Source organism: Capricornis sumatraensis, chromosome 8, assembly GCF_032405125.1.
Source record: "Capricornis sumatraensis isolate serow.1 chromosome 8, serow.2, whole genome shotgun sequence".
Lineage (NCBI taxonomy): Eukaryota > Metazoa > Chordata > Mammalia > Artiodactyla > Bovidae > Capricornis > Capricornis sumatraensis.
In genome coordinates this window covers 39,358,735-39,371,539 of record NC_091076.1, presented here as the reverse complement: position 1 = coordinate 39,371,539, position 12,805 = coordinate 39,358,735, and the positions used below count along the sequence as shown (strand labels likewise).

Here is a 12,805-nt window from a genome sequence, read left to right as displayed (position 1 = left end):
GCTGATGTTATGCGATTTTGTGTCTTGGGTAAAAGCTTATAAATGTTGATTAAAGTCAATTAAAGGGAAAGTGGAACTAGAGTCAATGATGTAATAGGAGCGAACTTCAATGTAAAACAAAACAAACCAAAAAAGCTACCAAATAGCTCCTTGATCTTGCTAAAAACTTTTTATTTTGTTAGCTAAAGCATTCCCTTCACTGGCACATTCATACAGCTGTGTTGCAATAGAAAATGTACCATGAAGGTTTCCCTGATGTCTTCTGGGATCTTATTATACCTTCCAAAACATCAGAGAAAGTCTGTATTATGTTTAATATAGTTCCAAAATTTGGTGCATTTTAAGTACTTTGGCAGCCTAAACCTGCATTATTAAATGAACTAGTTCTGGTTACCACACATCAATTAGAATATTAGGCTAATTATCACATTCCAGTCAATATTTAATATTTCGCTGTTGAAACTCATTGTTCATTTCTTCCCAGAAAGAAAAGAACTCTTTTCCAAAGAGTTTTCTTTGGAAATCACTGATGGATGGGAATAGGTTTGGTCAGCCAGGAGAAGAGGAGATAAAAGCATAGAGAACAGAGATTTGCCTTCTCCTACTTAGGGCTGTCATGTAGGAATCATGATATTGGTGGGTGTAAGCGCAACCACTGTGTATAATTAATAGGAATGTATATTTGGGATCATTGTAAGACCACAACTTATGTCAATTAGTGCTACCTCCAAAAAATACTGTTTTGTAAATTAGGAGTTGCCTGTCACTACCACTCCAGTGTTCTTGCCTGGAGAATCCCAGGGACGGCGGAGCCTGGTGGGCTGCCTGTCTATGGGGTCGCACAGAGTCGGATACGACTGAAGCAACTTAGCAGCAGCACCAGAAACCTTCCAGGCTTGTCTGACGACCTAGAGGTGATACAGAGAAAAGGACTCCTTCTTCAGCAGGAGAGCACACAAAGTTGTCTCTAAGGGTTTGGTCTAACTGTAGAAATCAGTGATTTCACTCCAGGGTCAGATGAATCCCTTCCTGCTTTAAGCATCTTTCATCTTTGCTACAACAACAACAAAAAATTGCTCATCCTGAATCAGTACTGACCAGTGTAAACTGAAAAAGGGCAAAGCTGGGAGGCTGGACGGCGCAGAGAGGAGTTGCGCTTCAGATGTTTTTCTAACTGGATGAAGGAATCCCTGTAAGAACCTCCATGAAGCCTCCCCTCCTGTTAGTCCTCCCAACTTGCCTTTTCCCACTTCCTACCACGTCCTTTTTTAATCAGCTCTAGAGCAGAGCTCCCAATGGCTTCACGTCCTTTTTTAATCAGCTCTAGAGCAGAGCTCCCAATGGCTTCAAGATGAGAAGGATGATGGAGGCTAGTCTAAAGCTAATCTGGCAACAGTAAAAATAAATATGAACGAAAGAATAAAAAGACTATCAGATCTTCATTTTGTATGTTACATATTCAGCATATACTTGATAATCTAATTACTGAACATCTGCGTTTGGGGGGATTATACCGTGTATAATGCTGCTTCATGCCTCATTTGGTAAATATCTATTCAAGCTGAAGACAACTTTGTTTTTTTCTGAAGATCATCTCTCAGATATAAAGGAATCTTTCCTCTCTCCCCTTTATCTCTTGACTCCAGGAATCTCAGAGTTCAGTGTCTTCCACTTTGGTTGTTTTCTTCAGTTTTATTTTGTTTCAGTTGCTCCCTCCTGTCTTTTTTCTTACTATGTTCTTTATTTATTTTTCTGATGTTTATGGTTTTACTGTAGTGATGTCTTTTGTTGAAGGTTTCTCACAGTTTTAAAAGTAGCCACCTGTGAATAATAAATCTCTGATAGGAAACATCAAGGTTAGAATAGGCTTTTTCTCGTTTTTGGAATTACCAGCTAAGCAGTGTGGCCCCCCAGTGTATTGTAAAGAGAACGGAAAGGTGGCCTCGTCCAGGGCTTCTGCACCCAGCCTGCCAGTTAGCTATTTTGGGGCCAGGAGGCTTCCGTCATGACCCTCTAGAGGGTTGTTTGTGCTGAACAAGATATACTATTAGACTGTCTTTAATGAAGAGCCTGTGTACCTTTCCTCTATTGGCAACAGTGATAGAAAGATATGTGCACAATTTTTCCAGAAAAGAAAACAGCCCAGGGTATTGCGTTTGCCAGTGTCACGGTGTATACACTGCCATTGTGGCTGATTTCAGGTTACCAACCTGAAGCCGCCGAATGCACTTACAAAGACGGGAGCGTGAGGTTCTCATGAGACAGGACGAGCTGGCCCCAGCATGGCCCTGTGTGATCAGATGCAAGCACATGTACTTTCATAGTCACAAAAAACACATTTCCTAATCAAGTCGTTAAGAGGTTATTATATTATCACAGTTCAAGTGTTTGGAAAACCTGCCCTGATTAAAACCTGATGTGTTATTTTCTCATAAAGGAAGTCTATTAGAGTCAGAGATGTGCTAAAAGGGTACAAATTCTCCATTAGACCTGGCACAGTTTCAACCTGGTTGCTTCTTTGATCTGTCTGGTGCTCTTGGGTCAAGCACTAAAAGGGGGAAGAGTGAGGAGACAAAACACACAGTGAGATGCCTCCCCCTGCATCCTACTTAGAAGGCAGTGTGGGGACTTCCCTGGCGGCCCAGTGGTGAAGACTCCACCTTCCAGTGCAGGGATTGCAGGTTCGGTGCCCAGTCAGGGAACTAAGATCCCACGTGCCTCGTGACCAAGCAGAAACAATGTTCTGACAATTTCAGTAAAGAGTTTTAAAATGGTCAAAATAAACCTTTAATAAATCCTTAAAAAGATTTCTTTTTCAATAAAAATAGTAACAAAATATTATAATCAAAATGAATCTTAAAAAAATATAGACAGCAATGCAGTTCTCTAGTATTAATTAGGAATTTACATAAGGCATGCCTGAACAGAGTGTGAGATTGCTGGAGGACAGTTTAAATGTCATGGTTAGTGGGCTGCCAACAGTTAGCTGAGTAATCTGCCTGTTGCAGGTTTGACAGTCTTTTCTCCCATTGCCGCGTGGTGCCTGAAACCTCGGTTCTAAGATTCATCTGCCTTTGGAGCACCCCCGCTGCTTGGCGGATAGATGGATTGCTTAGCCTGTTTTCATTAGAGCACCTCAGCCAGTGTGAAGTATGGGGTTGGAAGGAGAAATGCAATTTAGCAGTGAATTGGATAGAATTTGTTTTCTTGGCCTCCAGATGGGGATGTGTTCTCTTCAGATGCTACCTTAGAATCCTCTAGGAAAGAAACAGGTCTATAATAAACCGTGAGCATTTTCTTTTCAGTTTAGATAAGCTCATTAAATAGTAATTGAGTGTCTACTATGGGTATCATAATAGGTGATGGAGACACAAAAGACAGTAAATTGTGATTTTAAATATGCCTGTGGCTCTCCGAGGGAATCTGAGTTCTAATTATGTATTGCTCATCCTTACTCTGCAATAGGAATTCAAATTCCTGAATCTTAGGTACTATGAGACCCCAGGCGTCTATCAGAGTACTCTTTACAGAGTATCTGTTAGCTCTCTATCTCAGGTTCTTCCTCTGTAAAATGAAGGTGATAATAATATTTATCTCATAGCTTGTTTATACTAATTAAATAAAATGATGCATGTAAACTGCTTAATAAGTGGCTGGCACATAGTAAACACAACAAACGTTGTTTCTGACTTTGTTTGTTATCATCAATCTGCTACCATGGCAAATATCTTATAATCATTTATTTTATTTGTCTCATTTGACCTCAGTGAGGCAGTGTACCTGATTTTAAAATTCCAAAGTTCCCTTTCAGTCGTAGAACTAGTGAATAGGACTGTCCTCATTGGTGTCTCGGATCTTTCTGGCTCCAAAATCTGTATTTATCACCCCTGTGCTACATTACCTTCCCCTAAACTGTTCTGCTGTTTCAAAGAGATCTTAGGTGCAGAAGCTCTATACAGTCAGCAACAGTAAGACAGGGAGCTGACTGTGGCTCAGATCGTGAACTCCTTATTGCCGAATTCAGACTTAAATTAAAGAAAGTGGGGGAAACCACTAGACCATTCAGGTATGACCTAAATCAAATCCCTTATGTTTATGCAGTGGAAGTGAGAAATAGATTTATGGGACTAGATCTGATAGACATAGTGCCTGATGAACTATGGATGGAGGTTCATGACATTGCACAGGAGACAGCAATCAAGACCATTCCCAATAAAAAGAAATGCAAAAATGCAAAATGGCTGTCTGAGGAGGCCTTACAAATAGCTGTGAAAAGAAGAGAAGCAAAAAGCAAAGGAGAAAAAGGAAGATACACCCATTTGAATGCAGAGTTTGAAAGAATAGCAAGGAGAGATAAGAAAGCTTCCTCAACGATCAGTGCAAAGAAATAGAGGAAAACAATAGAATAGGAAAGACTAGAGATCTCTTCAAGAAAATTAGAGATACCAAGGGAGCACTTCATGGAAAGATGGGCTCAATAAAGGACAGAAATGGTATGGACTTCCAATTATCAGTCACCAATTTCTGTTTCTTTTTCTGCTGTTTTATTCAATGCCTCCCTTAGGAACAAAGAAGCTGGAGGGATAAAAGGTGAAGAAATCAGCAAGAGTTAACTGAATGGTTCTATGTAAGATGGTTTTGCAGTCTCTTGGGTGGTATATGTTTAAAGCTTATTCTTTCAAAAAAATTAAAAAATAGAGATCTTAGGGTCAAATTGTCTTTCGTTGGCTGTAGGTGTGTAAAATTTGAAGGTCTTTTTTTCCCCCCATATAGCCTTATTCTTAAAAGTTAAGCAGATACAAAATATAAGTGAATTTGTAAGAAACTTACTTTCCTGAATGAGGACAGGGAAGAGTGTTGATAGATGGGAACATGAAGAGAAAAGAGAAGGGAAATAAGTTCTATCTTTAACACATTTCTATCTACCCAGTAGTAAACTCCCAAGGAACTATGTTCCTCTTCCAAGACAAGAGCTCGTTATTTGGGGCTAGTTCCCTTTTGAAGAATCTCTTGAGATTGTAAAAATTTTTTTCTCAGCAAGAGAGACACACTGCATTTTGAGCAACTGGAGAGTTTTCTGCATTGAGAAACAGTCCTCACGGTATGTGTGTGTCATCGAAAAACCCAAGTACATCCATCCACACCACAACCCTCATGCTTTACCCTTCCCAAGACCTGGCAAGATCTATTTCTGTCCTTTTTGTTTGGTTATTCATCTTTTAAAATGTTCATCCTATATGTGTTGGATTTCCTAAACTCTCTTACAATTTTCAGAAATGAGCATTGTACAAGTTACAGATTCAAACATTGATCAATAAATAAATAAAGCTACTCTATGCAGTTTCACATTACCATATTTGTTTGATCAGAAATTTAACTAATTATTTTAATCCTATTGTTATTTATAACTGTTAGTTTTGTTTTAATAAATTTGCTGTCAATATTATCATCATTATATGAATGCCTTCAAGGTCAATCTGTATTGGTTTTATTCATTATTATATTCTCAGACCTTCTACAAATACTTGTTAAATTATTTGTCATTGGCAGTAGGAACAGTTGACTTCTGGGGGATTGGTGCCATTGATATTTAAAAAAGCAAGAAATGAAGGCACAGACTTCTTATTTTTCTCCATCTGTTGTCCCCTTGCCTAATCATTATGGATACAGCATTTCATCAATTTTAAACCTATTTCCTCATGTATTACATATCTGAAATCTGAGTGTGTCCTAAAATCAATGATATCTCGCAATTAAAATTGGCAGCATCTCCTAAGGTACCCCAAAAGTTGATACATCTTATAGTCAAAGCCATCAGTGATTATTTACAGGGAAGATTAAAGCTATTTTTTTTAGAGATTTGTATAGATTGCTTTAATCAGATAAACATGATTTTCTGTCTTCTGATTCTCATTGAGACCAGATAAATGATTCTCGGATGATTTACTGGAAAGTGAGAATATGAGAAATTAGGATAGACTCTTACACTCTTGAACAAATGGGCATTTGTTAAATGTATATGGGAAAACAATGGGGAATCTGGGGGAAGGGTAAATTTGGGGAAATTATAGGGAGTGATTGCTCACAAATGAAGAAGCCAATCTACAGAAATGAAGGCAGAAAAGATTAAGTGTACTTTGTTCCAAAAACTATTTTCTTACCAGAGTTGCCAGAGCCTACTTATAGGAAAGTATATTTTAGCCACAGTAATAAATTCTCTTTCTCCATGAAGTCTTTCCTATTAACTCTTGCCTGACTCCACTTGGTTACAACATCCTGTAACGCAAGGAGTTTGCATAATTAGCTTTTTTATGTATACCTTATTCTATTAATCTAAATAATTTTTGTGGAATTAGGTATTGTCTTTTCCTTTAGGTATTCCATTTATCTTGCTCCTAATAAATGTATAAGCTCCTGTGAACTGGACCACATCTTATTTTTGTTTTTATTTTTCCTCTTTCTCCCTCATTGACAACTACGGTGAAACTAAGCCAGCATTTCCCAAAGTATTTCCAGTGGGATTTTGTCAGCATTATAAGGAAAATAACGGAATGAATGCTGAAAACATTTGAGAGGTTAGATGCATTAACTTTATTGAAGAATTTCTCCGTCATTAGTAAGATATTATGCAATATAAACTTCTAAGATGGGGACATGGTTAATACACTATTTTTCAAACATGTTTGGTCATGAGACCCTTTCTTCCAAATAAAATTATTTTTTGTTTGGATATATACACTTCTGAAAATACTATTAACATAATAGATACATAGACGATGGCTAGTACAACCAATAGAAAAGTTTAACATAAAAATTCACCCTGGCCTTAGAATCAGACTCAATCGGATCAAATGCCTGGTCCTCTAATTATTAGGAGTGTGAGCTCTCTCAAGTTTTTTAACTGCCTTAAGCTTCAGTTTCTTTACTTTGTAAAATAATGGGATTCATTGATGTTTCTTTGAGTTTTGAACTCTACAAAGAGCTCAGTGTGACACATAAGAAATATGCAAAAATGGTAGCTATCCTTACTACTATTGATGTTTTGATATTAGTATGTAATAGTATTATTCTAATATTCTAAATGAAAAACTTTGAAGTTTCTTATGGAATTTTTTTCATTGTAATCTCTTATTGGTTTCCAAATGTCTGAGTGTTCTCACCTTCCTCTTTTTATCCGCATCTACTATCCCAGTCCAGGTTTTCATTGCTTCCAGGCAGAAATTAGTGTGGTTATTGTAAACCATCATGGGCTTTGGAGCCAAAAAATAGATTTTTGAATCCTGATCTGCAATTTCTGGCAGGGTAACCTAGGAAAACCATCTAGCATTTCTGAAATGCAGTTAAGTTTAATATGAACAGAACCTCTATGAATATTGATTGATTCATTTACGTATTCATTCATTTATACAGTAAAATCTCTTCGACTATCTTCTGTATGTGGGAGTTATGTTATTCCCTGAGGAAACAAAGAGCAATATGCCTTCGAGTTCCTTACATGCAATAGATAGGTTTATGAACTTGGAGATGTATGCATACAACCTGTCATGTTGTGTGCAATGAAGGAGCAAAGGAGAGGAAAATTCTCCCAAGACCTAGAGACATGCTTTCATTTTTTCTGAGCTGGAGATCTGGGGACAAGTGTGGTCAGAGAAAGCATTAAACGGGAAGTTATTTTTGACTTGAAGGAAGTTGGAGATAAAGCAGATTGATCAAGGTTGTCCTAGATTCTAGCAGTTGCATATCAGTATGGAGGAATTCTAGAAATGGCAGGCCATTTTTATTTGTAACTGAGTCGGGCAGAGATATGGAATGTAAGGACTAAGAAGGTATACAGAAGTGGGTCCAAAGCATGTCTTCAAACAAGGGAGATGGATGGGAACAGGTAATGAAGGGCCTGCTGTGGAGACTGGACTTCACCTTGTAGGTAATGAGGAATGACTATGCAATTTAAAAAGAGGAGACTCCTAGTCAGAGTTGCAAATTAGACCATTAGTCATGTCATGCAGCAGAGTGGAGGAAAAACAAGAAAAAGGTGTATTGCAATCAAGGACATCAGGCAAAATGCAACAGGTAGACACGCTCTGAGATACAGCAGAGACACTGGGGATGGAGGATGGAATGAACTAGAAAGATTATTGAGGAAAAGATACCCTCAGGAACTTGAGGCCCATTGAATATAGACAATAGAGGAGAGAAAGAAATGGATGTAAATTCACACTTTTTTTTTTTAATTTGACCAGTTGCATAGGGGAAGTATCATGGCAGGTAATCAAGAATGTCAGAGGAAGGATAGATTTAAGGGTGAGGTGAAGAGATTCTGAGGTTAGATCTGAATAATTGAGTTTGAGCTATATATGCTACACTCAAGTAGAAGGGCTTAACAGGCAGTTTGAAATAAAGATCCGGGAATTTAGATAGATCTTATTGAGAAATGAAGACTTAGGCATTTTCTGTATAGTTGAGGTGGTATGGATGGGACTGCTTAGCAAAGGGGGAGGAGGATGCTGGGGACCGAATCACAGGAAACAGTACTACCGTGTTAGGGGTCTTATGGACAGAGAAAACCACTGAAGAGACCATGAAGCAGTGAGTAATTTATCACAATGTTTAAGCATTAGTGGGCTTCCCAGGTGGTGCTATGGTAACGAACCCTCCTGTCGATGCAGAAGACACAAAAGAAGCAGGTCTGATCCCTGGGTTGCAAAGACCCCCTAGAGGCAGGCATGGCAGCCCACTCCAGTATTCTTTCCTGGAGAATCTCATGGACAAGCCTTAGTTGTCTAATGTTTCTATGTTTTAAACTGAGTTATACATTTCTCATTGATGAGGGTCATATCTTATAACTGAAAAATACATGGCTCATCTATAGTGCCTAGAATCGAGTCGTCCAAACATTAAATGCCTTTTTAATACTTGTTACTATTCTTCAGTCGCTAAGTCAAGTCCTACTGTTTGCAACCCCATGGACTACAGTTTGCCAGGCCTCCCTGTCCTTCACTATCACCTGGAGTTTGCTCAAACTCGTGTCCGTTGAATCTGTGATGCCATCCAACCATCTCATTCTCTGTCATCCCCTTCTCCTCCTGCCTTCAATCTTTCCCAGGATCAGGGTCTTTTCCAATGAGTCAGCTCTTCACATCAGGTGACCAAAGTATTGGAGCTTTAGCTTCAGCATCAGTCCTTCCAGTGAATATTCAGGGTTGATTTCCTTTAGGATGGACTGGTTAATACTTGTTGTGCATGTGTGAATGCTAAGTTGCTTTAGTCGTGTCTGACTCTGTGACCCTTTGGACTGTAGCTAGCCAAGCTCCTCTGTCTGTGGGTTCTCCATGTAAGAATGCTGGAGTGGGCTGTCTTGCCCTCCTCCAGGGGATCTTCCCAACTCAGGGATCGAACCCAGGGATGAAACCTGCATCTCTTGTGGTCTCCTGTATTGGCAGGCGTGTTCTTTAACATTAGCACCACCTTAATTGGCCACTGATTTTAGTAAGAAAGAACACGAGAGAAGGGGAGAGAGAAAGAAAGAAAGGGCGAGGGAGGAAAGGAAGGAGGAAGGAAAGAAGCTTATGAAATATATTGGCTCTAACAGTCATGGATTCCTGGTCATCAGCTGAAAATTATGTATTTGTTTTCCTTTCTAGCCATAGTGCTTTTATTAGTATTACTAGTTAGTAAACTAAGCTGATTTTGCTATTTTAGAAAATTAGTAAATTTTCAAAAATGTAAACCTTGTTCATTTCTGTCTCTCTCCACTAGATGGTATAAGCAGCTGACCTGATGGTTCAGAAAGCATCTGGTCTTGGGGAAAAAAGAACAGTTTTGTGAGGCTAAATTGAGAAGCACTTAGTTAATAAAAGCCTAAGAATGGTTTGGCAGAGATTTACATATTTGTGAAAAATGCATTTTGTTCCAGGCCCAGAACCTTGGCAAGAGGAAATGTGAGTGAAATATGGCCTTGACAGACATATTCTGAATCCAGGCACAAATGCTCCTGATCAAAACTCTAAGCGAATGAAACATTTCTTGCTTCAGTTATCATTAGTTGGGAAGTGTACCAATAGCATACCTCAAACAATCCTGGGTGTTTAAGCCAGAAACTGGAAAAAGGGAAGAAGAAAATGATGGGCACAGGACCTACCACAGTATCTCTCAATTCATAAATGTTCATTGGAACTAGCCATGGTCCCCGCCATGGCTTTGGAAAGATAAATCAGGAGAATGACATCCAAATCTCTTATTTTTCCCAGCTGTGTAATGACAACAATAATAATGAATTTTTCTCTAAGAAATACTAGATTGTTATGTATATTAAAGGCATAATAAGTTTTTTTTCTTTTCAAATGAGAAATGTTTAGAACAATCCTAACTAGGTGTCACTAGTGATTGTTTGTCGATTTAGTTACTCCTAAAGGGTTAACTCAAGACTCAACACACTGCTTCTTAAGACTAGGATTTCACTACTGCCAATGCTTTCTATACGAATTAGAAGTAATATACATAAAGCTCACAGAAGCTGGCCACCAGTAAAGGATGCTTATTATATCTGTTGGTAATGATGCTGTGGTTATTGTTGCTCTAAAACAATGTGTAACTCCTACATTCCTCCCCCATTTAAGAAATTCAGAGTTGTAACCGTTAGTAAGCATGTTTTCAATAGGTTTTATTAGTACACACATATACATATACATATATATGTATATGTGAAGTGAAGTCAAAGTCTCTCAGTCATGTCCAAGTCTTTGCAACCCCATGGACTATAGCTCGCCAGCCTCTTCTGTCCATGGGATTTCCCAGCAAGGATACTGGAGTGGATTACCATTTCCTTCTCCAGGGGATCTTCCTGACCCAGGGATTGAACCTGGGTCTCCTGGATTGCAGGTAGATTCTTTACCATCTGTGCCACCAAGAAAGCCCGTGTGTGTGTGTGTGTGTGTGTGTGTGTGTGTGTGTATCTGTCTATACATTATTCCACATCTCATGCATCTATTCATAAATAAATGTTGACGTCCACTGAGTTTTAGATTTTTTTAAAAATTATTTCCCAGCTAATCCAGAAAGGCAATAATATACAGGGGAAAGCAGATGGACTTTTAGAATCAGGCCTCCTTGGGCTCAAATTCTGGCTCTTTTTCTTTCTAGCTATGTCCTTTAGCAAATCTATTGGCTTCCCTCCTATGGTAAATAATAAGGTGGAACTCACAGAATTATTGTAGGACTTACTTAAGATAATACGTGGCAAGTCTTTAGACTAGGACTTGGCACCTAGTAGGTGTTCAGTAAATGATAATTACTTTTCATTTATAAAGTAGAAAATGTCTGTGTATATAAGAAGAGATCTAAATTTAAGATTAATCAACTCTTTGAACTCTCAGTAGAGATGAACTCTTATTATATTTTCCCATGTGCTGTCTTTAAGAGAATGGTTTTATACCACAGAATACCCCCATCTCAGCTAAGCAAAGGTGTATCATTCAAAATTGTTGTCTTTCACGTGAAAGTGAATGTCCCTTTGGCTAGTTCAAATAAAGTATAGCAAATAAGTTGGGAACACAGCCAGGTTTTGACTGATCCAAACAAAACTTTGCTGAAGCATTAAGAAACATACTCTGCTTTGTGGCTAGTTTTGGCGGATGTTAGAACGTTATAATCAATCTTTCAAGGTAGCTACCTGGTGGAAAACACTGATTTAGGTATATAATTTTGTATTACTTAAGGATGTACTGCTTAAAAATTAAAAAGTATTGCTTCATAGCAACAAGTGCATACCTAGCAACTGTTGGGCAATAAAATAGAGATACGTAATGCCCTTATGGAATTCACGTATTAGCTATATTAAACATTTGGAGAATATTATTAACCCATGAAAATGGAAACAGTTTTTGTTTTATGTCTGGCAATGTATTTATAATCAGAATTCACCAATTCTAAATACAGATCAAATCCCACTTCTTTGAACTGGAAGGGATAACGCTAGCATGATTTTGTGTGGTACAATTTTATTGTTGTTGAAATCAAGTGTATGTTACCTGGGGTTTTCTTTAACAAGGAGATTTTGCTGGTATCAATAGTCTGTGTTTGTCCATTTATATTTGTTCAACAAAACTCCTAAGTTACTTTGGTGGGGGCAGTGGTTGGGGGGGGTGTCCTATGAAGCAGCTGCAAAGATCTAAAGTTCAGTTTTGTGAATTTTTCTTTTTATGTTTGCTCACTTTTTATATTTGCTCACCAAATTTTCTGTATAGAGTTTGTTTTAGGAGAAATAATAACAATATAAAGTATAATGTTTATTGAATTCCAGATATATGCTGGCACTATTCTAAATGCTTTGCATGTATTGGGTTATTTCACTTAGCCACCCTGTAAGATAGGTTTTCTTATTATTCCCTCTTTATGGACAAGGAAAGTGGGTGCTCAGAAGGTAGAAAAGCTTTTCTCAGGTTACACATTTAGTTCTTAGATCTGGGGTATGAGTGCGGCCAGTCTGACATCAGACCCCTCACTCTTGGTCACGGTGCTAAATTATTCACCAGCAAATGAGAACCATGTAATTATAAAACTGAAGGGGATAGTAGAAATTATCAAGTCCAGGATTTTCAAACTGCAACTGACTTACTATCAAATGTGGAATCAATTCATTTTGTAATTTTAGACTAGAATCAAAGAACAATAGGAAATATGAGAGTACATCAAAAGTAGAAACCTGTGCTCCAGTTTAATGTGAATGTCTTCTGGCTCACAGTGTGTATTTCTGACTGTAATCAAGGTCAAGAAAGCCAGGAAGCCACTGATCTGGTCCAGTTTTCCC

At 38.2% G+C, this 12,805-nt stretch overlaps 1 protein-coding gene across 1 annotated transcript in view; it reads left to right on the top strand.

Moving 5' to 3' along the window:
• DLG2 (discs large MAGUK scaffold protein 2) overlaps window positions 1–12,805 on the top strand; it is a 1,427,929-nt gene that overhangs the window by 219,118 nt on the left and 1,196,006 nt on the right. The window lies entirely within an intron of this gene.